General features: G+C 45.1%; 1 protein-coding gene across 1 annotated transcript in view; it reads left to right on the top strand.

Annotated features, from left to right (window-relative positions):
• The window catches only part of LOC139764583 (monocarboxylate transporter 9-like), a 204747-nt gene that overhangs the window by 72346 nt on the left and 105318 nt on the right, over positions 1 to 27083 (top strand). Inside the window, exon 2 of the mRNA XM_071691388.1 lies at positions 26526 to 26636. The gene's annotated coding sequence lies outside the window, so the exon portion shown is untranslated. The remainder of the gene's footprint in view (positions 1 to 26525; positions 26637 to 27083) is intronic.

Genomic DNA, 27083 nt, shown 5'->3' with positions numbered 1-27083 from the left:
AGTTAGTTGGGCAACTGGATGTGTTCTCGTCATGTTTGGGGTCTGGAAATTTATTTTTTAATTCTTTGGCTCCGTCGAAGGCACAGCGTTTGATCTTGAAAAGCAGGGAAAACCTTGTTCCTCTGTGACATAACATAGTGTATTATAATCACCTCACTTGGGAGACGTGTCTTTCAGTGCCTGGATGATCACTGATGTGTTTAGAAGATGTGTCTTGTGTCCAGAACCTCGACGGAGACACACACTCACCCATTAAATGTATGATATGAAACCCTCGACCACTTACGTTTGAGCAAGCTCTCTCTCTCTGGCTTCGGAGACCAGAGGTGATCGAATAACTTGTTTGCAGGAGAGAGGTCGTTCGTTCGTTGAGTTGACCGTCTAACAGGGTGTTAAGACCCTTGAAGGGTGTAACGGTGCGACCCTTGGGTGTAACGGTACGACCCTTGAGTGTAACGGTACGACCCTTGGGTATAACGTTACGACCCTTGAAGTATGACGTTACGACTCTTGAGTATAAAGGTACGACTCTTGAGTTTAACGTTACGACCCTTGAGTGTAACGGTACGACCCTTGGGTATAACGTTACGACCCTTGAAGTATGACGTTACGACCCTTGAAGTATGACGTTACGACCCTTAAAGTATGACGTTACAACCCTTGAGTGTAACGGTACGACCGTTGGGTATAACAGGTACGTCCTTCAACCTCTCTTCTTTCTCTTCCCCACACCCCACACCCCCCGGAAATGATTGGATTTGCTGGTATGACTCTGTATGTGCGTGCGTGTGTGTGTGTGTGTGTGTGTGTGTGTGTGTGTGTGTGTGTGTATGGGTCGGGAGGGAGGCGTGGGCGTGTGTGTAGGGCTCGCCGCCCCCACCGCGCCGTAGCAGAAATAGACCCCACGGGGGGATGGCGGTGTGGGTGTGGTGTGCGGCTCATGGTAACGTGTATAACTGTTGTACTTAATGTTGTGTGTGTGTTTGTGTGTGTGTGTGTGTGTGTGTGTGTGTGTGCACAGAAGACAGCTGACATTATTTTCTCTTTCTAAAGGCTGGTTGCCTGGTTGTTTAGGGCTTTGGTATTTAAGTTGTAACTACAACCCTTAGCAATCTGGAACAGCCTTTTTCAGGTGTTTTAAGGTAATTCCGAGGCTGTCCACGCCTGCACTACATATATGGCCCATTTTCTAAGGCACAGGGGGTGATAATGTCACTGTATATATATGGCCTTTTCCTCTAAGGCACAGGGGGTGATAATGTCACTGTATATATGGCCTTTTCCTCTAAGGCAGAGGAGGTGATAATGTCACTGTATATATATGGCCTTTTCCTCTAAGGCACAGGGGGTGATAATGTCTCTGTATATATATGGCCTTTTCCTCTAAGGGGTTGATAATGTCACTGTATATATGGCCTTTTCCTCTAAGGTTCAAGGGTGAGGTGTTGAGCGTTCTTCGTGTCGTCATATTAAAAAGGTTGGCTGAGAAATGGCCTCCTTTGTCATTGTCAGGTCGCGTTCTCTCGTAATGAGTGGTTATTGGTTTCCTAAGCGCCCGGAACGACCCTTTGAGCACGACCTTACGACCCTCGAGCACGAAGGTACGACCCTTGAGCACGACGGTACGATCCTCGAACACGACGGTACGACCGTTGAGCACGATGGTATGACCCTTGAACACGACGGTACGATCCTCGAACACGACGGTACGACCGTTGAGCACGAAGGTACGACCCTTGAGCACGACGGTACGATCCTCGAACACGACGGTACGACCGTTGAGCACGATGGTATGACCCTTGAGCACGACGGTACGATCCTCAAACACGACGGTACGACAGTTGAGCACGATGGTATGACCCTTGAACACGACGGTACGATCCTCGAACACGACGGTACGACCGTTGAGCACGATGGTATGACCCTTGAGCACGACGGTACGATCCTCAAACACGACGGTACGACCCTTGAGCACGATGGTACGACCCTTGAGCACGATGGTACGACCCTTGAATACGAAAAGCACGACCTGTGAGCACGACAGTACAACCTGTGGGTCTTGAAGGCCTTATTTATGTTACCTGAACCTCTAAGAATCAACCCCCTAGACACCTTGATTTACCCCTAGACACCTTGATTTACCCCGAGACACCTTTATTTACTCCTAGACACCTTGATTTACCCCTAGACACCTTGATTTACTCCCATAGACACCTTGATTTACCCCCTACACCCTGCACACATTAATTTACCCTGAGACACTGATTTACCCCTGAACACCTTAATACCTCCCCCTAGATGTCTGATTTACCCCATCGTGGACCACCGGTTTTACCCTACAGGGCTCGGTCCGCGAAGCTGTCTTCGTGATTATCATGTGAGGGGAAAGAGGGGACTGGTTATCGTACTGACCTGGGGTGAGGGGAGACAGGCTTCTGTTGGCACAACCTCGAATATGATGTGTAGGGGAAGGATCGGATGTGGGAGATTTGCCCTGCAATCCAGGGTTTAGACTACTTGTTGAGGGAGTGTGTTATACACACACACACACACACACACACATATATATATATATATATATATATATATATATATATATATATATATATGTATATATATATATATGTATATATATAATGTAATCTGTGTTTGTGTGTGATTTAGAAATGATATAGGTGAGAGGGTGATGAGAGGTGAGAATAATTGAGCTTGAAAAAGAGGCTTGTGTGAGATTCCAGGCGAGTTTGGGGGAAGGATGGCAAAAGGTGAGAGTGAGTGAAGCAATGGAAGTGCGTGAGAGAATTGGGGTGAAGAGATTGGAGGAATCCAGGGAAGCATTGCGGGCACGTGCGAGGGAAGTGTGTGTGTGTGACACGTGGAAGGTGGAATGTGTGTAGGTGAGAAAGGGTGTTGAGTGATGGGATGAGAAAGTAAAGTTCTGAGCCCTCAGACAACTTACTTGAGCCCCAAACAACCCACTTGAGCCCTCAAACAACCCACTTGAGCCCTCAAACAACCCACTTGAGCCCGCAAACAACCCACTTGAGCCCTCAAACAACCTACTTGAGCCCCAAACAACCCACTTGCCATAAGATCATCAACACCTCATCATACCTGGCTTGGATGAGGCACTAGGTGGGTGGGTGGATGTTTACGGGAGTTCATGTCAGAGTTAGATGCGAGAACCTGATGATCGTGTGTGTGTGTGTGTGTGTCATGGTGGAGGACGGTCATAATACCCAACGTTCCTGACCTGTACAGATGGAGACAAGATAGTAAAAGGCTTCCTGCTCTTTTCCCCGTCACTCCCTCTGGCATTCCAGCCGAAGTGGAAAAGAGCCCAGGGAGGAGGAGGAGCAAGTGGAGAGAGAGAGAGAGAGAGAGAGAGAGAGAGAGAGAGAGAGAGAGAGAGAGAGAGAGAGAGAGAGAGAGAGACTATACCAGCACAAAAGTCATACAGGATCGCATCGATGGAAGATACAATTCTGATCTGATTATGCAGGCGAGGTTGTCCCCTCCCTCAGCGGTGGCTGACGTGCGTCTCCGTGTCTCCCTCGCCAGAGGAGGGGTCCCTTCCCGTCCACGGAAGAAACCAGATGTTTGTCAGTCTGGTGAGGTGAGGCGAGTGTGTGGGTCAAGGGCTCAGATGTAGGGTAAGTCGGGTGAGGTTAAGTCATCCAGTGACACGCAAGGAGGTTAAGAACAGGCTATGCCTAACGTTCGTGAGGGTTGTGTATATATGGTGGTCAGGAGGTGTGTTTGAGCCTTAAAGTCAGGGGTGTGAGTACTTTCCCTCCAGCACCAGGACCTGAGGTGCACCGGTGAGGCTTCCAAGCAGCGAGGGTGCGCGATGGCCTGCCGGGGAGGTGAGGTGTTGAAGTCGTACCGATGGATTTAGCGGCCAGGGTCGTGAGGAGGAGGAGGGAGGAAGTGAGGGTAGTGACGTCCTAACCAAGGGTGTGGAGAAGGGAGGGAACGACGTCGTGTCATTGTATGTAGGTGAGGTGGTGGTCAGCAAGGTATGGTTCGTTAGAATGACCCACAGTTGCCGGCGACATGAACGGAGGAAGAGTTCGCGTCTGTTTAGAGAGGGGGCAGGGGTCGTCATGGGTGGCGTCGGTACTGTCTTCCTTCTCCTTGGCAGGAGAGACAGGCGGGATTCCGGTGATTATTATATACTCGAGGTTGCTGATGGGAGCAGTGCACCATAAGCGTGGAGGACTTGCCACTGTATACAAGATGCCTCTTATGGCATAACTTGACAGACAGCACCGCTTGACACTGACACCTTTCACCTCATGATACTGACACCTTTCGCGTGACACTAAACCTAGTGCTGTCAACAGGTGAGACGAACCATTTTGGACGTACGTCGGGTAGAAGGGAATGTTTCTACCCGTCCGCAAGTTGTCATTTTTATATGCCTTCCTCCACCTCCTCCTCCTCTTTCCATGACACTTTGTCATTTCTAGTTTTCGGAAGGTACTGTCCAGAATGGCTTGGCATTACTCACGCACCACTCATGGGGAATTTTGAGAGAGGCTGTTGGGGAAGTAGGTGGATGACGGCCCTGCAAGGGTGGTGGTGGTGGTGAGGGAAGAAGGGAGAGGAGAGAGGAGGGGGAGGCAGTTGGTGACCTAATACTAGGAAAGAGGGGAGGTTGGGTTGGTGTGGGGGGTGGAAGTCAGACAGGGAATGACGTAAGGTAGTAGATGGGTATTACGTTCCCAAGATGAAGAGAAAGAAAACTTAGATCCGTCCGTGGTTCTTGCAGAACAAGACCTGCTCTGCTGGGGAATATCTACAAAGAACAGACGCTTCTCCGCCCAAAGGTTCTTGCAGAACAACCCCAGCTGCTTTCGTCAGGAGTTCTCGATATGAAAAGCAAAATGGATTTCCCTCTCGTATGAGTGTGACCTCAAGGACCTTAGTTGGACCCCGTACCTTCTTCTCCTCCTCCTCCTCCTTCTCTTCCTCCTCCTCCTCCTCTTCTTCCTCCTCCTTTTCCCCCGGAGAGTGTGAGTGAGTGAATGAGAGAGTGTGTAAGGCTGGCTGGCCCTCATGAAAACAACAGGTCCTGGCAAGCCCTCATTAAAGATGCATGAGAAGGCAATGTGTCTTAGTAAGGCTGGGAGACGCTCAGCGACGCGAGACTAACTTTTTTTTCCCCCACCGATTTTAATGAAATCTCAATGAATGGATAGTTTTGTGTTGTTTTACCCCGTTTTCTTCAAGAGTAGGGAGGGGGGAGTGGGGCGAGGGTCAACAGTAGGGAGGAGGGGGACGAGTTTGGCGAGGGTCAAGAGTAGGGAGGAGGGGGACGAGTTTGGCGAGGGTCAAGAGTAGGGAGGAGGGGGACGAGTTTGGCGAGGGTCAAGAGTAGGGAGGAGGGGGACGAGTTTGGCGAGGGTCAAGAGTAGGGAGGAGGGGGACGAGTTTGGCGAGGGTCAAGAGTAGGGAGGAGGGGGACGAGTTTGGCGAGGGTCAAGAGTAGGGAGGAGGGGGACGAGTTTGGCGAGGGTCAAGAGTAGGGAGGAGGGGGACGAGGTGGTAGGTTGGTATGTGGGGCTTGTGCCTAAGATCCACTTGTGTAGAATTTGATGAAAGACCAATGAATGGAATTTTCTGTTTTCTTTTTAATTCATTCCCCTTTTGGGCGAGGGATGTGATGGGGCGAGCATCTGACGATCCGCAAAAAGACCGAGAATAAATTTTTTGTTTTTTTTTTCTTTTGTTTAGGGAAAAACTTTTGGCTGGGTTTTCATAAGGCTGAGTGACATTGTGATGTGATATTTTCTTTCTAAGGGGGTTTAATGCCAAATTTCATGATGTATGTGTAAAAGTTTGAATGCATAATTCAATTCCGAATGCAAGTTAAAAAAAAAAAGGGGGGCTTTAAAAATGGCATATGAATGTGAATATTGCCATCTGGGTCTGAAATTATAATGGTCCTTAGACTTCACTATATATACAATGTGACTGACAATGTACCATCACCTGTCAGTGGTGACTGACATTGTACCATCACCTGCACTGTGGTAACTGACTGACATTGTACCATCACCTGCACTGTGTCTTCTGGTGGTTGTGGTTATATAGTTATATGGGATTAATAAGAGATATATTTACTAAGGATGAGTCCTTCCTCCCCCTCCAAAAAAAATAATGGATGTTAAGACTAGTCTCAGCTGACGTGAAAAGTCATGTGAAAAAGGTGATGTGAGTCCTGACTTTACAGTGGGCGCTGAGGCGCACCTGTGTTGCTGCTGTTGCCCTGCGCAGTGCTGGCTCTGCGCTCTGGCCTAGGGCTGCTCAACGGTAAAAAAAAGAAAAAGTGAAAATGAAGGTACATTATCTCTCTCTCTCTCTCTCTCTCTCTCTCTCTCTCTCTCTCTCTCTCTCTCTCTCTCTCTCTCTCTCTCTCTCATTGGTACACCACTTCATGGTTAGGTCGGTCGGTCACCAGTGAGCGTAGACCTCCACCCTCCACCACCACCCACCTTGCTGTACAACGAGGTGATTAGAGTGTGTGTTAATGAACCAGGCCACTCCAGAGGGACAGATTAGCCCAGTGGAGTGGCTATAACGCTGGTTTAACGAAGCCACTAGAGTCTGTCTCTCTCTGTCTCTCTGTGTCTCTCGGTGTACCGTCTATATCTTCCCTTTGAAAATGTACTTTGTGATAAAGGTTAGTTGTGATGAAGTTCGTGTTCGAATGATTTGATGTACGTGGGAGAGTGCATGTGTGTTTGTATCACACAGATTGTGTGTGTGTTCTGGTATTGGGAGGAGGTAAGTGTGAGTTTATTTTCCGAGGGGGTTGGGGAATGGTAGAAGAGGTTTTAAGTGAGTTATTTTCTCAGGGGGGGATGGTAGAGGGTTTTCTCAGGGGGGGGGGGATGGTAGAAGGAGGCTGAGTTATTTTCTCAGGGGGGGGGGTGATGGTGGTAGAAGGAGGTGTGTTTAAGTTACTTTTACGGGGTGGTGAGGGAAGGGAAGGGTAGAGGGAGAGTGTGGTGAGTGTAGGTAAGAACCAGCGTCATTTGAATGGTTTCCTCCTAGGTGGGGCGGGGTGGCTGGTGTTGCTGCGACGGACGGAGGAGGAGGAGGAGGTGGAGGGATGTGTGTGTGTGTGTGTGTGTGTGTGTGTGTGTGTGTGTGTGTGTGTGTGTCATCGGTGCTTCTGCGTCTCGTGTCTTGAGACGTTTTGAGACCAGTGGATATCCCCTCTTAAGGCTCAATCCTCTCTGTTCTTAGCGCTACCTCGCTAACGCGGGAAATTATTAATACGTATGAAGAAAGAATTTATATATATATATATATATATATATATATATATATATATATATATATATATATATATATATATATATAATTTCTGCTGGGAAGTGAGTCTGTCGGTGTTTGCTGATGACGCGGCGTTGGTGGCAGATTATTCAATTGAGAAACTGCAGACGTTGATGTTTGAGTTTTCTGTGTGTGTGTGTGTGTGTGTGTATTTTCGCATACTCCCCCAACCCCTTCCACACACACACACACACACACACACACACACACACACACACACACACACACACACACGCTACACACGCCACACCCTCAGACCCTCCATAAAGCAGGAGATGCCCGGGGGGATGACAAATGGTTGTGAAGTTCAGGTTGTAAGAGCCGGGAGGGACTAGGGTGGCAGCTGGAAGACATAAACCAAGCCAGGGTGGGGCAGAGAGAGAGAGAGAGAGAGAGAGAGAGAGAGAGAGAGAGAGAGAGAGAGAGAGAGAACGTGTGTGTGCTTCAGTAATTACAGGAGAGGAAGATGGTCCATTGGGAAAGGCTGCTGAGGGAGGGCGGGTTGGGTTGGGGGTCTGTCAGGGAAAGAAGAAGAGGAGGGAAGAAGGAGGAGGAGGAGGAGGAAGATTTTTTTTTTTGAGAGAGATGGTGACGAGGCTCGATGGTTGAGGAAGAGGAGGAGGAGGAGGAGGAGGAATAGTTGGTGAGGAGGTCGTGTGCTTGTGTCGAGGGTCGATGGTTAAGGAAGAGGAGGAGGAGTAGTTGGTGAGGAGGTCGTGTGCTGGTGTTGAGGAGGTCATGTGTTAGAGTAGGTTGAGGTAGGAGGAAGGAGGAGGAGGCGAGAGTTGAGTGTGAGTGTGTTAGAGAGACGATGATGAGGTGGACCTTGTGTTGGAGGCTGAGGAGGTCGTCCGTCGGTGAGAAGGGAGGTAGAAAAGGGGGTAGTCGTCACAGGGGAAAAGTGTAAGTGTTGTTTGAGTAGGTAAGGAAAGGGAGGGGTAGGGAGTCGTCGAAGGAGACGGAGAGGGTCGTTTAACGAATGTGGGGAAAGTCGTTTCCAAAAGGTAAAGGTCGTTAGAAGAGTGATCGTCTGGTCGTTCGAAAAGATTGGGGACCTTAAGGGGGTGGGGAGGGAAGAGTTCAAGTGGTCGTGTGGATATGGTGAGGGGGGGGATGGTCGTTCGTTTTCAAGGAGTGAGATAGAGAGAGTCGTATCGGAGGAGAGGGTCGTCACATATGGTTGGGGGTTGGGTGGGGGAGTAGTCGTCCTAAAGAGGGGGGGGGGGAGAAGAGGTCGTCAGGGAGTGTAATTTTTGGTCTCCAAAGGAAGGGTGTTGTTTATATAGTGGGAGAGGAGGAGGAGGAGGAAGAAGAAGAAGAGAAGGAGGAGGAGGAGGAGGAGGGAGAGAAGAGGTCGTCCTTGAAGGGGAGAGGGACAAGGAAGTTGGGTGGAGGCAGGAGGGTTGGGTCGTGTGTGTGTGTGTGTGTGTGTGTGTGTGTGTGTGTGTGTATGTGTGTGTGTATGTGTGTGTGTGTGTGTGTGTGTGTGTGTGTGTGTGTGTGCTGGGTGAGGGATTTTGGGCCTGGGATGGGTCGAACAAGCGTGTGTGTCTGAAGATGTTTGAAATTCCTTCTCTGTGTCTACGTTTGGCATCGAGTGTGTAACGACCCATCTCTGTCACCAGGTATGTAATGGTGACCTGCCCCCCAGCCCATTGGGGGTGTGTGACACAGACCTTTGTGACCTCTGTGACAAAGAGCCTTGTTGCCTCTGTGACAAAGAGCCTTGTGACCTCTGTGACATAGAGCCTTGTGACCTCTGTGACATAGAGCCTTGTGACCTTTGTGACATAGAGCCTTGTGACCTATGTGACACAGACTTTTATGACCTGTGACAAAGACCCTAGTGACCTCCTGTGACACAGACCCTTGTGACCTCTGTGACACAGACCCTTATGACCTCTGTGACACAGACCCTTGTGACCTCCTTGACACAGACCCTTGTGACCTCTGTGACACAGACCCTAGTGACCTCTGTGACACAGACCCTTGTGACCTCCTTGACATAGACCCTTGTGACCTCTGTGACACACAGACCCTTGTGACCTCTGTGACACAGACCCTTGTGACCTCTGCGACACAGACCCTTGTGACCCCTGTCAACCTTTTGCGCTACCGCCCACAGGTCGACGCCGAGGCTGGCTGAACTGGTCGATACGAAACATTCTGGAACGGGAGGGGAGGTATGCGTTCACGTTCAGCACAGGTGGTATGATGGAACGGGAATCTAGCGGGAGTGTTCGACACGGAACACAGTGGGATGGGACGGAATGGGTCGCATGCGTTCGACACGGAACACAGTGGGATGGGACGGAATGGGTCGAATGCGTTCGAGATGGAACACAGTGGGATGGGACGGAATGGGTCGCATGCGTTCGACACGGAACACAGTGGGATGGGACGGAATGGGTCGAATGCGTTCGAGATGACACACAGTGGGATGGGGCGGAATGGGTCGCATGCGTTCGAGATGACACACAGTGGGATGGGACGGAATGGGTCGCATGCGTTCGAGATGACACACAGTGGGATGGGACGGAATGGGTCGCATGCGTTCGAGATGGAACACAGTGGTACGGGATGGAATGGGACGAACGCCCATCGAGATGCCACACAGTGGGACGGGGGACGGAATGGGAGAGACTAAACAGGATGGAATGGGAATGGACGGTGTCGGTGAGATGGTTAAGGGCGTCGGAGAAACACACACACACACACACACACACACACACACACAGAGTCAGTCAGTCTCTCTCTCTCTCTCTCTCTCTCTCTCTCTCTCTCTCTCTCTCTCTCTCTCTCTCTCTCTCTCTCTCTCTCTCTCTCTCTCCACATTTCATAAGGAAATTGGAATTGATCGCTTCAGCCATCAGGCGTTGGAATTGACCCAGACGAGCAAGGTAAATGTTTATGTCTGGCCTTGGGGGGGTGGGGGGGAAGAGGAGGGAGGAGGAGGAGAGAGGAAGAGGAAGGAAGAAGAGGAGGAGGAGGAGAGAGGAAGAGGAAGGAAGAAGAGGAAGAGGAAGAAAGAGGAGGAGGAGGAGAGAGGAAGAGGAAGGAAGAAGAAGAGGAGGAGGAGGAGAGAGGAAGAGGAAGGAAGAAGAGGAGGAGGAGGGAGGAAGAGGAGGAGGAGGAGAGAGGAAGAGGAGGAGGAGGAGGAGAGAGGAAGAGGAAGGAAGAAGAGGAGGAGGAGAGAGGAAGAGGAAGGAAGAAGAGGAACGGGGAAGAAGGTGAAGGAGGGTGGTAGCAAAGGAGGAGGTGAAGGAGGGAGATAAAGAGAGTGAGTGAGAAGGCATGGAGCAGCGAATAGGAGGAGGAAGAGGTAGAAGAAAAAGGGAATCACAACAGAAAACGTAAAACGATTATGGGAAATTGATGGAGACGCGGAGGGAATTATGAATATGACGATGATGATTAGAAATGTGATAATTGACGATAATTTTCATAAATATGATGATAATTGGCGATGATTGTTATGTATTATGATAATTTATATTTGTTATAAATATAATTGACGATAATTGTTATAAATATGATGATAATTGACGAAGATTTTTATAAATATGATAATTTACGATAATTGTTTTATGATAATTGGCGATAATTGTAATATGATAATTGACGATAATTGTAATAAATATTATAATGATTGACGGTAATTGCTATTAATATGATGATAATTGACGATGATTGCTATAAATGACGATAATTGACGATACTTGTAATAAATATGATGATAATTGACGATAATTGTAATAGATATGATGATAATTGACGATAATTGTGATGATTATGATAATGTAAAGCATATGATGATAATTATAATATGATGATAAGTTTCTTGAACATGATAAATAATTGTAGTTAACATGATGATAATTGAAATGAATACGGTGGTAATTATTATTGTATGATAATTGTAACTCATATGATTATGGTAATTGATGAATATAGTAATAGAAGTATTTCTTTTTTATGTTATCTGAGACGGCACAAGCATTAGATACAGTGATAATGAATAATATGACAATTATAATGAATTTAATGCTTGTAGATACGATTATAATGAGTATAATGATTAATGTAATGAGTATGATTTCATACATCTTGAGGATGGTTAACGAGGATAACGATGTGTTTTTTTTTTTCATGATTTTGATGAGAAATGTTGATTGATTATTATAATGATTGGAATAAATGGTGGTGAAGGGAGGTAGTATGAGGTGGGACGTGGTTAACGAAGGTGGGGGTTGTGTTGTTTGAGACATGTTTAACGATGGCGATGAGGGACGGTGGCAGTGTGGGATGATACAGGTTTAACGATGATGATGATGAGGTGGAGGAGGACAGGTTCAACGAGGATGGAAAGTGGGTGAGGAAGGTGAGGTGACAGGTTTAACGAGGGTGGCGCGATATCGAGGTTTTTTTTTTAAAGTTGCCTTTGAGAGAGAAGGTTTAACGACGACGGTGATAATGTGTCGCGGTGACAAGAGGTTTTTTTTAACGACGATAGACAAGGGTTTAAGGACGTTGTGTTGCGCGGGAAGGGTTTATCCACCCGAAGGGGTTGAGGAGGAGGGGGGTGTGTTACCTCCCTCCCTTCTTGTGTTGTGTCTGGCTGGCTGGGGGGAGGGCGGACACCTTCCCTCCACCTTCCCCTCTCCCTCCTCTCCCACACCGACCCACCGGCTGGCTGGCTGGCTGGTATAACGCGAGGTCGTTGGGTTCGACTCCCTCCTCTTCCTCTCCTCCTCCCTCATCACAGTTAAAGTTAAGATGGTATTATGTGCCAAGTCATTTACCCTCTCCCCCTCTGTGCTCGTGCTCAGTGCTACCCTCCCACCGAAACCCCTCCCTTCCCTCCATATTTAAGTAGGTACCCTTCGCCTACCCTCCCACCGACCCCTCCCTTCCTCCCTCCATATTTAAGTAGGTACCCTTCGCCTACCCTCCCACCGACCCCTCCCTTCCCTCCATATTTAAGTAGGTACCCTTCGCCTACCCTCCCACCGACCCCTCCCTTCCTCCCTCCATATTTAAGTAGGTACCCTTCGCCTACCCTCCCACCGACCCCTCCCTTCCCTCCATATTTAAGTAGGTACCCTTCGCCTACCCTCCCACCGACCCCTCCCTTCCCTCCATATTTAACTAAGTACCCTTCGCCTACCCTCCCACCGACCCCTCCCTTCCCTCCATATTTAAGTAGGTACCCTTCGCCTATAGCCAGGATTTTGAGAAGAAAAGATAATTGACGATAATTGCTATAAATGATGATAATTGACCATACTTGTAATAAATATGATGATAATTGACGATAATTTTAATAAGTATGATGATAATTGACGATAATTGCTATAAATGATGATAATTGACGATACTTGTAATAAATATGATGATAATTGACGATAGTTTTTTAATAAGTATGATGATAATTGACGATAATTGTGATGATTATGATAATGTAAAACATATGATGATAATTATAATATGATGATAAGTATCTAGAACATGATAAATAATTGTGATTAACACGATGATAATTGAAATGAATACGGTGGTAATTATTATCGTATGATAATTGTAACTCATATGATTATGGTAATTGATGAATATTGATGAATATATTTTCGAGAAAGATTTTTGAATTCATTATTTTCTCCCCAGTGTCGATATTATTTTGGACGCGCGCGCGCAGGCTCGTCTTCCAGTCTCGCCAGGGAACTGCTTTGCCATCTTAGTTTGGAGGGCTTTTGGAGGCGACATTGATGAGATGGCGAGTGAGACTGTCGTAAACTTTTTGGAGGAGGAGTAAGACTGTCCTGTGGTTTTGGAGGAGACGTTGAGAGGCTGTACTGAGACTCGCTAAGGGCTTTTGGAAGCAAAAAGTCGAGCGCTCGTGTCGCTCCTGTGTTTTGGAGGCCACTCTGGGAGACTGTTGCCACTCTTGTGGGGTTTTGGAGGCAACTTTGGGAAACTATTGACACTGTCGTGGGGGTTTTGGGAGGCAACTTTGGGAGACTATTGGCACTATCGTGGGGTTTTTGGAGGCAACTTTGGGAAATGAATTGACACTGTCGTGGGGTTTTTGGAGGCCACTTTGGGAAACTATTGGCACTGTCGTGGGGTTTTTGGGAGGCAACTTTGGGAGACTATTGACACTGTCGTGGGGTTTTTGGAGGTAACTTTGGGAGACTATTGACACTGTCGTGGGGTTTTGGAGGACACTTTTGGGAGACTATTGGCACTATCGTACGGTTTTGGAGGCAACTTTGGGAAACTAATTGGCACTATCGTACGGTTTTGGAGGCAACTTTGGGAAACTAATTGGCACTATCGTACGGTTTTGGAGGCAACTTTGGGAAACTAATTGGCACTATCGTGGGGTTTTGGGAGGCAATATTGGAGGACGAGTGAGCCTGAGCTGGCATATATTGGAGGCAACGTCTGAGGAATATTGAGTCCGTCCTTGGGGGGTTTTTTTTTGCAGACGACTTTGCAACACTCGTAGTGTTTCTGTTGCTTGTGAGTTCTGACTTGCAAGCAACACTGGTGGAACTCGGGTGATCGGGTGTTGCTGCTGCAACACTGGGGTTGAATGCAGAATGTTACAAAATGTTACTTGACGATAATATATGGTAATGGCCTCATACTATTATCTTTTGTTTTTATTCTTCGTTATTGTTATTATCTTTAGTATTGGTTTTCGTAAATTATTTCAATATTTAGGGTATTAATGATAATGGTAATGATTATAACTATTATTATTATTATTATTATTATTATCATAAGTAGTAGTAGTAGTGGTAGTAGCATTAGCAGCAGAAGTAGTAGTAGTAGTGGTAGTAGTAGCATTAGTAGTAGTAGTAGTAGTAGTAGTAGTAGTAGTAGCATTAGTAGTAGTGGTAGTAGTAGTAGTAGCATTAGTAGTAGTAGTAGTAGTAGTAGTAGTAGTAGTACCTTTAAGTGGGTGTAGTAGGATGCTGCTGCAGTCAATGTAATGTACACAGTTACCTCAGAAACATAATGGAACGCTGCTCAATTCCAACTGTTTCTGCTCTAAATTATTTTCCAGATGTCTCTTTGTATTTTAGAAAGAGAAACGAAAAAAAGCTGAAATGTTTTATTATTACTTTGTTAGAAATGCGTTGATATGATGCAGTCATGTCATGTCATGTATCGCGGTTGGCAGAGCCGTCATTGAAATGCCACGCATATCTCTCGTGTGTTGGGATTTCATGAATATATTAAAGTCATTTACATTTTCAGGCGCATGTATCGCTGTCCAGCGAAAGCAGAATGCAAGAAAAAAAGAGTGTTGGTGATGATGATGATGTAGATAGTGATGATGATGTAGATAGTGATGATAATGTAGATAGTGATGATGATGTAGATAGTGATGATAATGTAGATAGTGATGATGATGTAGATAGTGATAAGGGAACCACGGGTGTTCCATATTCGTACTCTTGAACACATCTGGAATTTGTATGTAATTTGCATCATCGTGGTCTCCAACTCTCTGGCATATCTTCTGGGCTGCTTCTCTTGAATTAGAACCGTATGGTTTGATAAAGCTTTGGTTTCTCGGGCTATTCCACGGTATTTTCAGCATAAGGGGTACTCCTCATCCACCGAGTATTTCACCAGCTTTGGACTTTGTTTAAGTCCCATTGCAAGACGATGCAAATCTCCCTGGCTTTTCACATCCCTCATGACCTTAGTTAACGTCATCCTCAGACATAGTTACCTAGGAGTCAAAAAAAAAACCTTCGAGCGAGTCATTTAACACAGACCAAGAAGTTTCAGCAGTGGTTCCAGAACAGGACCCCTGCGTTACGCCAGGGGAGTCTCCCACCCGTTTTGAAAAGGCTTTTGAGATATGGAACCTTTGTTCTCTTCCATTAAGATAATCTTTTGTCGTGTGTGTGTGTGTGTGTGTGGTTCTTGTTTTTGTGAGCTCTGTGTCTCAGATAGTCCTGTAGATTAACATATGAGGACCCTACATATTACTCGTTGGGCATAGGGTTCTTCGACAGGGGCGTGAGACGAGGGGGGAAGGGGGACGTTTCACATCGTGTGTCTGGATCACAAGAGAGGGAGAGGATGTACAGGATGGCTGAGACTATCTGTCGTGGCTGAGGTAACCAGTTGTGGTGTCAACTTGATGGAGGGAAAATGATGATCAGGTCTTAGGATCCTTCCTGGTTTTCCAAGGTGATGGGGAGAGTATTATCATCTCAGAGATTTTGTACGTCCTTGATCTCTTTTACGCGTTGTAAATGCGTGTGTCTCCGTTTGTAAATGTACGTGTCATATTAGGCTTTGTAAATGCACGTGTCGTAATAGGGCTTGTAAATGCACGTGTCTTATTAGGGCTTGTAAATGCACGTGTCTTATTAGGGCTTGTAAATGCACGTGTCTTATTAGAGCTTGTAAATGCACGTGTCTTATTAGGGCTTGTAAATGCACGTATCATATGAGGGTTTGTACATTCGTGTGTCTTATTAGGGCTTGTAAATGCACGTGTCTTATTAGGGCTTGTAAATGCACGTGTCTTATTATGGCTTGTAAATGCACGTGTCTTATTAGGGCTTGTAAATGCACGTGTCTTATTAGAGCTTGTAAATGCACGTGTCTTATTAGAGCTTGTAAATGCACGTGTTGTATTAGGGCTTGTAAATGCACGTGTCTTATTAGGGCTTGTAAATGCACGTGTCTTATTATGGCTTGTAAATGCACGTGTCTTATTAGGGCTTGTAAATGCACGTGTCTTATTAGAGCTTGTAAATGCACGTGTTGTATTAGGGCTTGTAAATGCACGTGTCTTATTAGAGCTTGTAAATGCACGTGTTGTATTAGGGCTTGTAAATGCACGTGTCTTATGAGGGTTTGTACATTCGTGTGTCTTATTAGGGCTTGTGAACGCACGTGTCTTCTAAGCATTGTAAATACACAAGTCCTCTTAGTCTTTGTAAACGCACGTGTCTCCTTAGGCAGTGTGTCCTTCTAGTCTTTGTAAACGCACGTGACTCCTTTGTAAATGCATGTGTCTTAGTCTTTTGTACAAGCATAGGCCTTCACGTGAGGGTTTTCGTAAATGAACACGCCCTCAGAGCACTTGTAAAAACGCACACGTGTCTCCCAAAGCTTTGTCATGGTGGCAGTCTCCTCCTCCTCCTCCTCCTGTCGCCTTTGTCAATGCAGGTGTCGACCTAAGCCTTGTTAAATCTTCTACTTTTGCCAAGTTTCTGAAAAGAAAAGAAAAATGCTTCAATCAGATTCGTGGATGATAAGGTGAGTCGCTCTTGTTTAGACATTCAAGCTCTCGGTGTGGCTGGGTGGTGCGTGGGTGAGTGTGTTCGAGAGGTTATAGTGTCTGTGCTCAGCGGTGACGAGAGAGAGAGAGAGAGAGAGAGAGAGAGAGAGAGAGAGAGAGAGAGAGAGACCAGGGTTCGATCCCAGGTCTTACTGAAGCAGGCAGGGAGACCCACGCGACGAAGGCAGAGGATGGAGGTTCTGTTCGAACCCATGTCAAGCCAAGCGCCGAGGGATGGATCCTCTCAAAGCGCCAGATCATACTGGGTGAATATATCCCAATAGGTCGACGACCTGCATCCTCGACTTGTCCTGGAAGCCTTTGGTCGACGGCATGCGTCTTCGACATGTCCTGGGATCCTTAGATCGACGACGCGCGTCTTCGACTTGTCCTGGAATCCTTTGGTCGACGGCATGCGTCTTCGACATGTCCTGGGATCCTTAGATCGACGACGCGCGTCTTCGACTTGTCCTGGAAGCCTTTGGTCGACGGCCTGCATCCTCGACTTGTCCTGGAACCCTTAGATCGACGACCTACATCCTCCTCGACTTGTCCTGGAAGCCTTTGGGCGACGGCAAGCGTCTTCGACTTGTCCTGGAATCCTTAGATCGACGACCTGCATCCTCGACTTGTCCGGGAAGCCTTTGGTCGACGACCTGCATCCTCGACATGTCCTGGAAGCCTTTGGTCGACGACAAGCGTGTATTCGACATGTCCTGGAAGCCTTTGAGAAAAGACTAAAAGATAAAACATAAACCAGGGTGTAGAGTATACGACCCCCTCCAGGAGAACGCAGGTTTATACAGGTCTCAGGGCGTAACTGTAGGATAAACCATGTTTTCTGACTATTTTTTCCCCAAGTCGTCTGGAGCGTCCTTACATGTTCCTCTGGCACTGACGGACGAAAAGGACCTCAGAAGTTGATTTGATTCTCAGGGTGATGGGATTGGTCTGGTCGGCCAGCAGGGTGCACCAGTAACAGGTGATGGGATTGGTCTGGTCGGCCAGCAGGGGGCACCAGTAACAGGTGATGGGATTGGTCCGGTCGGCCAGCAGGGTGCACCAGTAACAGGTGATGGGATTGGTCTGGTCTGCCAGCAGGGGGACCAGTAACAGGTGATGGGATTGGTCTGGTCGGCCAGCAAGGGTGCACCAGTAACAGGTGATGGGATTGGTCTGGTTGGCCAGCAGGGGGCACCAGTAACAGGTGATGGGATTGGTCCAGTCGGCCAGCAGGGGGCACCAGTAACAGGTGATGGGATTGGTCTGGTCGGCCAGCAGGGTGCACCAGTAACAGGTGATGGGATTGGTCTGGTCGGCCAGCAGGGTGCACCAGTAACAGGTGATGGGATTGGTCCAGTCGGCCAGCAGGGGCATCAGTAATAGACGATGGGATTGGTCCATTGGACGTGGACCTCCGAACCAATAAGGAGCGGGAGTACATGGGGAAGACCAGATGACCCGTTGGTCCATGTCTAGATTATAACATTTTTGGAATGAATTCCAAGTCTGTCTCTTCTTATACTTCATGGATAAAGGAAGAATATAACAGTACGAAGGCTCTTTTCCCCCATCCTCCGGCAGTAAACATAGAAGAAACACCATGCATTGGTGAAGTAAGGCTGCGTAGAATTTAACAGGATTGAACGAATAGGGTGACGTGGAGAGGAGGGTTTGAAATCCATACCATTGAATCGCCATTCGCCCATCCCCCTTCCAGCGGTAACGGGAGTAGTAATAGCAACAACAACATGTAACCTCCCACACCCTTCCCTTTCCTCAGGGTTTAGGAACTACTGGCCGAGGCAAGTACATAGGAGAGCGACAGGAGGGTTAGTAAAGCAGAGGGTAGGACTCGCGTGTGCACGCGCGTCGCTCTCTCTCTCTCTCTCTCTCTCTCTCTCTCTCTCTCTCTCTCTCTCTCTCTCTCTCTCTCTCTCTCTCTCTCTCTCTCTCTCTCTCTCTCTCTTACTCACTCACCAGAACATCTGTGACGGACCAGCTGTCACCAGGGGGGGTTCGTCACCCCAGGCCGTTACATCCTGACGTAGTAACGGTGTGTGTCTGTGTCTGTGTGGTCATCATTTCTCACCGAGGGGAGAGAGGAGTGGGGAGGAAAGGAAAGGGGGGTCGTTATTGGGGAGGAGGAGGGAGAGAGGGGAGATTAGGGGGGGATAGTAGTGAGCGTAAGGTAAGGGAATGATAAAATTCCCCTCATCCTTCTTCCTTCTTCTCTCACCCCCCTTCACCTTCCCTCTCCCTCACCCTCCCTCTTACCATTCTTCCATTAACTTACAAAGAAATTCCGACACGAATTGTAATTTTTCCTGCTCCTGTGGTAACTGTTATAACCTCTCTTTCTTGTGGTGTTATTGGAAGGTGAATTCCCTCAGAGTTGTGGTTGTATACTTTGGAAACTTCGTCTTTTATTTTTTCTTCATTAAATATTTATCTTCCAGAGTTATTGTTTTTATACTTTGGAAAGTCTTGTTTATTTGTGAGGTAGAGGGGTTTGGGCTGGGGTGGGAGGAGGGAGAGGGGATGATCTGCTTCTGAGGGGTTGTACGTGTGTGTGTGTGTGTGTGTGTGTGTGTGTGTGTGTGTGTGTGTGTGTGTGGAGGCAGTGGTGTCTTCCTCTCCAACTGCAGTATTTACTGTCGTGAAATTTGGAGGTGAAGTTGGAGGTCCAGCGAAGACGAGTAGGATGAAGAGGAAAGCGAGAAGAAGGAGAAGGGGCAATAGGACGAGGAGGAAGAGGGTAGAAAGTTGGGGAAGGAGGAGGAGAAGGAGGAGGAGGAGGAGGAGAAGGTGTCTTCTGGGGCTATCCGGGAGGGGAACTTGATGATGTGGCGGGAACTTGGGGGACCTGTGACGTAAACCTGAGGGAGACTGTATTGAGGAAAACCCTTCCGGGAGGGAATGGTGAGGGAGGCAGCTGCTGCTGCTGCACTGGCAGTAGCAGGGAGGCAGCTGCTGCTGCTGCACTGGCAGTAGCTGCTGCAGGAGATGTTAAAGTAACAGGCGACTTCATGTAACAGAGCCCACAATAACCGACAGCTGCGCATTAGGAGCACCGAATGATCAATAAACGGCAAAAGCAACAACAGTGGTATAACGGGAACAGCTGCGTCGCTAGAACGGCAACAGCAGACAACAGGAGCAACAGCAGAGGCAGCAGCAGCAGCAGACGTCAGAGGAGGACCCTTGTCTCACTAACTTGATCAGTGTTGCCAAAATTAGGAAACCTGTGGGCGGCGTTGTCGCCTGGTGGCCTCCTCACCTGTCTGTTATACAGGAGGAGGGAGGAGGAGGAGCAGCACGGTGGTGCCTGCTGTGACTGGAGGCTGGCTGGCTGGCTCTCTCTCTCTCTCTCTCTCTCTCTCTCTCTCTCTCTCTCTCTCTCTCTCTCTCTCTCTCTCTCTCTCTCTCTCCTACCTGCAGACCCTCCCTTCTGCCTAGAGGCCATCCTTACCTCAAGAGAACCTTCCCCTCCTGCCCGCCCAGAGACCTTCCCCTACCTGAAGACCATCCTTACGCAGTGCCCTTCGGCTCAGCTTCACCTCCCCTCGCACACACACACACACACACACACACACACACACCTGCAGTTATTATAACATTCCAGTGGAACGTGTATCAGTAGGATGCGAAAAAAAGAATATAGGCGTCTCATGAGTGTAGAAATATACGTGTCTTATAAGTCAAACATATACTATATGTGATAACAATAGAACGTATAATTGTATCTGACAAATTTTATAAATAATCACGTTGATATATATATATATATATATATACATATATATATATATATATATATATATATATATATATATATATATATATATATATATATATATTCCTATGAGTCCACGGGGAAAATGAAACACGTTAAGTTCCCAAGTGCACTTTCATGTAATAATCACATCATCAGGGGAGATGCAAGAAAGGAATATAAGTCAGTTGATATACAACGAAGAGACGTAGCTAGGACGCCATTTGGTAAACAAGTATGTATGTATATGTCATGAATTGATTGAATGTAAAAGGACAAAATACACGAATTTATTAAAATATCTTTAAAATCTTATAATTTTTTCTTCCTGTTATTATTATTGTTATTGTTATTATTATTATTATTATTATTATTATTATTATTATCATTATTATTATTATTATTATCATTATTATTATCATTATTATTATTATTATTATTATTATTATTATTATTATTATTATTATTATTATTATCGTGTGTATGACTTACGACCAGTCATGTTGATTTGACCTTTAACCTATGATTGTGGTGTTGCTATGGGAGAGTTCGTTACTGTGGGAGAGTTCGTTACTGTGGAAGGGTTCGTTACCAAGTAGAGTTCGTTACTATGGAAGAGTTCGTTACTGTGGAAGAGTTCGTTATCAAGGTAGAGTTCGTTACTGTTGAAGAGTTCGTTACGAGGGTAGAGGTCGTGCTAAGTATAGTCCTTGTATATATCCATATGGTGTATAGTATCTATATAAGATTGTGTATTTATCTTAGGAGAATATTTCACTGTTATATTGTATTGCGGCGGTAAAGATAAATGTATTTATGGCGTGCTGTTGTATTTTCATCTGTGCCTTGTTTCCTTGAAGGTAATACATTACTAACGTTGTATTTTCCTTGTTTTTTTTTCTAATTCGTGTTGTCGTTAATACATTGTCACAGTTAGTTGATAAATTTTTGCCCCTGATATACATTTGTCTCTTTTGTGTGTATATATATATATATATATATATATATATATATATATATATATATATATATATATATATATATATATATATATATACAGAGAGAGAGAGAGAGAGAGAGAGAGAGAGAGAGAGAGAGAGAGAGAGAGAGAGAGAGAGATATTGTTGGATACTGTTCAGAATAATTTGTACGTAGATTCTTGTGTGTCATTATTCTGTTGCAGTGGCGGAGGGGAGAGAAAAAAAGAGTGGTTGATATATTGCAGTGGTAATGGGGAGAGAGAAGTGGTGCTCTTAATCTCCCCACCTCCCCTCCCTGTGTGAGTCTGGGGGGGTCATTAGCAGCCGCTGTGTTTAAACTAATGGGCACGACGCGCGGTACGACCCTAGTGCACGACGCGCGGTACGACCCTAGTGCACGACGCGCGGTACGACCCTAGTGCACGACGCGCGGTACGACCCTAGTGCACGACATACGGTTCGACCCTAGTGCAAGACGTGCGGTACGACCCTAGTGCACGACGCGCGGTACGACCCTAGTGCACGACGTGCGGTACGACCCTAGTGCACGACGCGCGGTACGACCCTAGTGTATGACGTGCGGTACGACCATAGTGCACGACGTGCGGTACGACCTTAGTGCACGACGTGCGATACGACCCTAGTGCACGACGTGCGGTACGACCCTAGTGCACGGCGTGTGGTACGACCATAGTGCACGACGTACGGTACGACCCTAGTGCACGGAGGTACGACCTTTGGGTATAGTGGCCTCTGGCAATTTGACTGCATCTCATAGACAAGGGTCGTACCTCCTTGCTCAAGGGTCGTGCATGGGACACACACACACACACACACACACACACACACACACACACACACACACACACACACCCTTTTCTGTTTGTACGTTAAGACTTGACGTCCTTCGAGGAGAATGGGAACTTAAAGAAGATTTTTAAGTTCCTGTGGTATAGGAACTTAATAAAAATGTTTAAAGTTCCTGTCGTATAGGAACTTGATAAAGATATTTTAAAGTTCCTGTCGTATAAGAACTTAATAAAGACTTTTAAAGTTCCTGTCGCATAGGAACTTGATAAAGATTTTTTAAAGTTCCTGTGGTACAGGAACTTGATTTTTAAGTTCCTCTAGTATATGTACTTAATAAAGATTTTTAAAGTTCCTGTAGTATAGGAACTTAATAAAGATTTTAAAGATTCTTTGGTACAGGAACTTGATATTTTTAAGTCCCTGTTTTATAGGAACTTGATTTTTAAGTTCCTCTAGTATATGTACTTGATTTAAAGTTCCTGTGATATATCAGCTTGAAAAGTATATTTTTAAGCCTCTATAATAATGGAACGTGGGAGGTTTAAAAGGACCTTCGAATAGTATAGGAACTTGAAGATCATTTAAGTTCATATTGGAACTTGAAGATCATTTAAGTTCATATAGGAACTTAAAGATCATTTAAGTTCATATAGGAACTTGAAGATCATTTAAGTTCATATAGAAACTTGAAGATCATTTAAATTCATATAGGAACTTGAAAATTCATATAGGAACTTAAAGATCATTTAAGTTCATACAGTACAGGAACTTAGAAGATTATTTTTGGAGGATTATATCAGATACAAGATGACCTGTATGAGTGCATGGGAATATATTTTTTTTTTCATCTATTTTACGTGGGACAAATTATGATTATCTTCCTGGAAAATCTAATTAAAAAAAAAAAATGGGTATTGGGAAAAGACAGAAGAAATTATAAGGTTTGTGTCGCATTTCTTCAATCTGGTAATGTCGTGTGTGTGTGTGTGTGTGTGTGTAATCTTGTTCAATATTGATCAAGTTTCGCCATAAGGCGTCCGTTTTCTGTTGCATGACAGATGTGGGGTTGCTGGTAGGGTTGGGGAGGAGATATTAGTGGTTGCCGAATATGGATGGCTTTTTGGTATTTGAAGCGTCTCTCTCTCTCTCTCTCTCTCTCTCTCTCTCTCTCTCTCTCTCTCTCTCTCTCTCTCTCTCTCTCTCTCTCTCTCACACACACACACACACACACACACACACACACACGTCGAGACATTTTGGTTTTTCGTGTTCCTATTCGTGTGTTTTTTTTTCTTCTTTTCCCCGAAGCGTTATTGACCATGCTTCAGCACGGGCCGGCTCAGGGTCGGACCGTGAATGGGTTCGAATCCTTGGAATGGCGGTAGTCGACCCTCCACGCAACCTAGGTGTTTATCCTTCCCTCGGCGCTGGTCCATGACAGAGGTTGTTGTATATATATATAGGGGATAGGGGAGAAAGAATACTTCCCACGTATTCCCTGCGTGTCGTAGAAGGCGACTAAAAGGGGAGGGAGCGGGGGGCTGGAAATCCTCCCCTCTCACTTTTTTTTTTAATTTTCAAAAAGAGGGAACAGAGAAGGGGCCAGGTGAGAATATTCCCTCAAGGGCCCAGTCCTCTGTTCTCAACGCTACCTCGCTAATGCGGGAAATGGCGAATAGTATGAAAGAAAAAGAAATATATATATATATATATATATATATATATATATATATATATATATATATATATATATATATATATATATATATATATATATATATATTCTATAAACAGACCAGAATGGTGTCCAGTCACAATCGTGACCAGCTGGTTTCACTGAGGTCATCTCATTTGTCTTAGTTCCGCTCATGGGCTTCGATTAAAATGAATGAGCAGTTTCGAATCTCATGAACCCTAACGGTTTGACGTGAATCATACGCATATTCGTAAGAGTATTGAGTAATCGAGTCATTGGAATGATACAGTGTTATCTTTTGGTTGAAGCGTTGCTCGTTTTTATTGTAATCCTTGAACAGGTGTCTATAATGTTTGAAAATTGAAGAAAAAAATAATTCCATTGATTTTTATAGACTTTGGGGAATTAATGTTAGAATTATAGATAATTTTTCTTGTAGGGGGGACCAAGATGTGTGTGTGTGTGTGTGTGTGTGTGTGTGTGTGTGTGGGGGGGGGGGAGTCTGCAGAGATTCCTGCAATTCGTTTATTGTATGTGAGAAATTCCAGATTTGTATATCAGTTAATTAAGGTAAGTTTGATTTAGTTAGGCGTCCGTGTGTATCAGCTAGGCTAAGTTTGGTTTAGTTAAGTGTTCGTGTGTGTGTGTGTGTGTGTGTGTGTGTGTGTGTGTGTGTGTCGGGAGGGAGGGAGGGACGAGATCTCGCCAAAGTGGCGACATCTCCGGCAAATTTACAATTTACCGGACGTCCGCTCTGGGAGAAATTCGTTGCCTGGTGGTAACCGAAGTCGTGGGGCGGAGCGTCAATGTAATATATTGCGATAGGTGACGTCACAGGTTTGTTATGTAATGGACATTTCTCGCTCTTAAAGAGATATGGCTTATCAGTGAACCGGTGAGGGTGGCGGGGTATATCTTGTGGTGTTGATTGCTTTTTTTTCTATGCTTCGGAAATGATAAGATACTATATATAGAAAATGCTATCACACACACAAACACGTATATATATATATATATATATATATATATATATATATATATATATATATATATATATATATATATATATATATATATATATATGTATATATATATATATATATATGTATATATATATATATATATATGTATATATATATATATATGTATATATATATATATATGTATATATATATATATATATATATGTATATATATATATATATATGTATATATATATATATATGTATATATATATGTATATATATATATGTATATATATATATATATATATATATATATATATATATATATATATATATATATATATATATATATATATATATATATATATATATATATATATATATATATATATTCATTTATTTATATATTCATTTATTTTTTTATTTATTTGTGTGTGCGTGTGTGTGTGTGTGTGTGTGTGTGTGTGTGTGCTACTGGCAGCGTGACAATGTTAGCGTGTCTGGAGGTGTTTTCCTGGCCTTCCAGAGGTAGGGAGGGTGAGCCTCATATATTTTTATTACCTCACACTCCATTCTCATTTTCACCCCCCCCCCTCCCCCCAATATATATATTGTACGGGGAGAGAGAGTTCTGTATTCGTGGAACCCCCTCCTCCCCCCCATCTCATAAACATTCTCTGGCATCATAGAACCATTTTAAGTTCTGTATGTTACATGCATTTAACCACATCTTTCACTTTATTCCATCCATCCACTACTGATAAAGCTTTTCTTTTTTTGTTTTTGTTTTTGTTTTCTCGGCTCTTCACCGCTTGCATTATCAGTCTGGTTTTAAAGAACTTAAATGTGATGATCAGGTGTTTTTTTTTTTCCCTCTTACTCTTCTCTCTTCCATGTTGGGGGACTTTCCGGTCTCTATAGACTTTCCCTGTAACTCAGCTCTCTTAATTCTGGTGTCAGTCTTTCTTGACCTCCTCCTCTGGACCTTCTCTGTCAGCTCTTTGGGATTCTTTAACTGCGGTGACCAAACTTGAGAAGCGTATTCTAATTTTTGTTCTAAGTTGATATACAACGAAGAGACGTAGCTAGGACGCCATTTGGTAAACATGCGATTGTCCAAGACAGACAACGAGCGTATCATAAACTTATTATGTGGATAAGAAGGGGAATTGTTTACAAATTTTATCAACAATAAAGCCATCCAATTTGTGTAGACCTTCACTAATGTTAAGGTTATAATTCTTTGTGTATTTAATGATAGAAGATGCGATGATATTTCTCTTGGTACTGGAGCTGAGAGTTAATAATTGAGATGGCATTACTCCAGTCAATACAATGATCATAGTTTTTAATGTGATTAAACAAAGCATTTGATTCTTGTCCTGTTCTTACACTATATTTATGTTGCTTAAGTCTAACAGAAAGATCCTTACCAGTCTGCCCAACATAAAACATATCACAATTTCTACATGGCACTTTATAGATGCATCCAGGAGAATTTTCTGGTGTAAATGCAAAATGTTGCCTTCAGCAACAATAATACTATAAAGAATATCTTAATCAGGAACTCACCAGTCTGTAAATATAAAGTTTTACAAATTTACATTAAAATTTTGATTTCTTTTTTTAATTTCAGATCAGGCCAGAGGTGTGTGTGTGTGTAGAAGGACGGGCTGGTCTTGGGCGCGCGGGGCGGGGCCCATACAGTGTTGGGATCCAATCTCTACAAGGCTTCAGTCTTGCACAGGTGAGTGTGGGGTGGGGGAGAAGTAGGTGTCGTTAGTAGTTGGGTAGTTGGTAAGTCAGTTCGTGAGGTACTTGGTTCCTCAGTTTCTCCGTGGAGAGAGAGAGAGAGAGAGAGAGAGAGAGAGAGAGAGAGAGAGAGAGAGAGAGAGAGAGAGAGAGAGAGAGCGTTATACCAACGGGTGGAAGAGGGAGATAGAGAGAGAGCTATATGAACGAGAGGCAGTGAGAAATAGAGGTGTGTGAATGAGATAGTGAGAGACAGAGTTACATAGACGAGAGAGAGAGAGAGAGAGAGAGAGAGAGAGAGAGAGAGAGAGAGAGAGAGAGAGAGAGAGAGAGACTCTCTCGTGGTGGTAAACATAATGTTGGTATTAAAGGGACGTAGCTGGAGTGTCTCTACCTGTGTGCTGTTTTCTTAATGTACTGTTATTGTGTACGAGTGAAAACC

The sequence above is a fragment of the Panulirus ornatus genome, chromosome 50, assembly GCF_036320965.1.
Source record: "Panulirus ornatus isolate Po-2019 chromosome 50, ASM3632096v1, whole genome shotgun sequence".
Classification (NCBI taxonomy): domain Eukaryota; kingdom Metazoa; phylum Arthropoda; class Malacostraca; order Decapoda; family Palinuridae; genus Panulirus; species Panulirus ornatus.
Note: the sequence above shows the minus strand (reverse complement) of the source record. Positions and strands in the feature narration are given on the sequence as shown.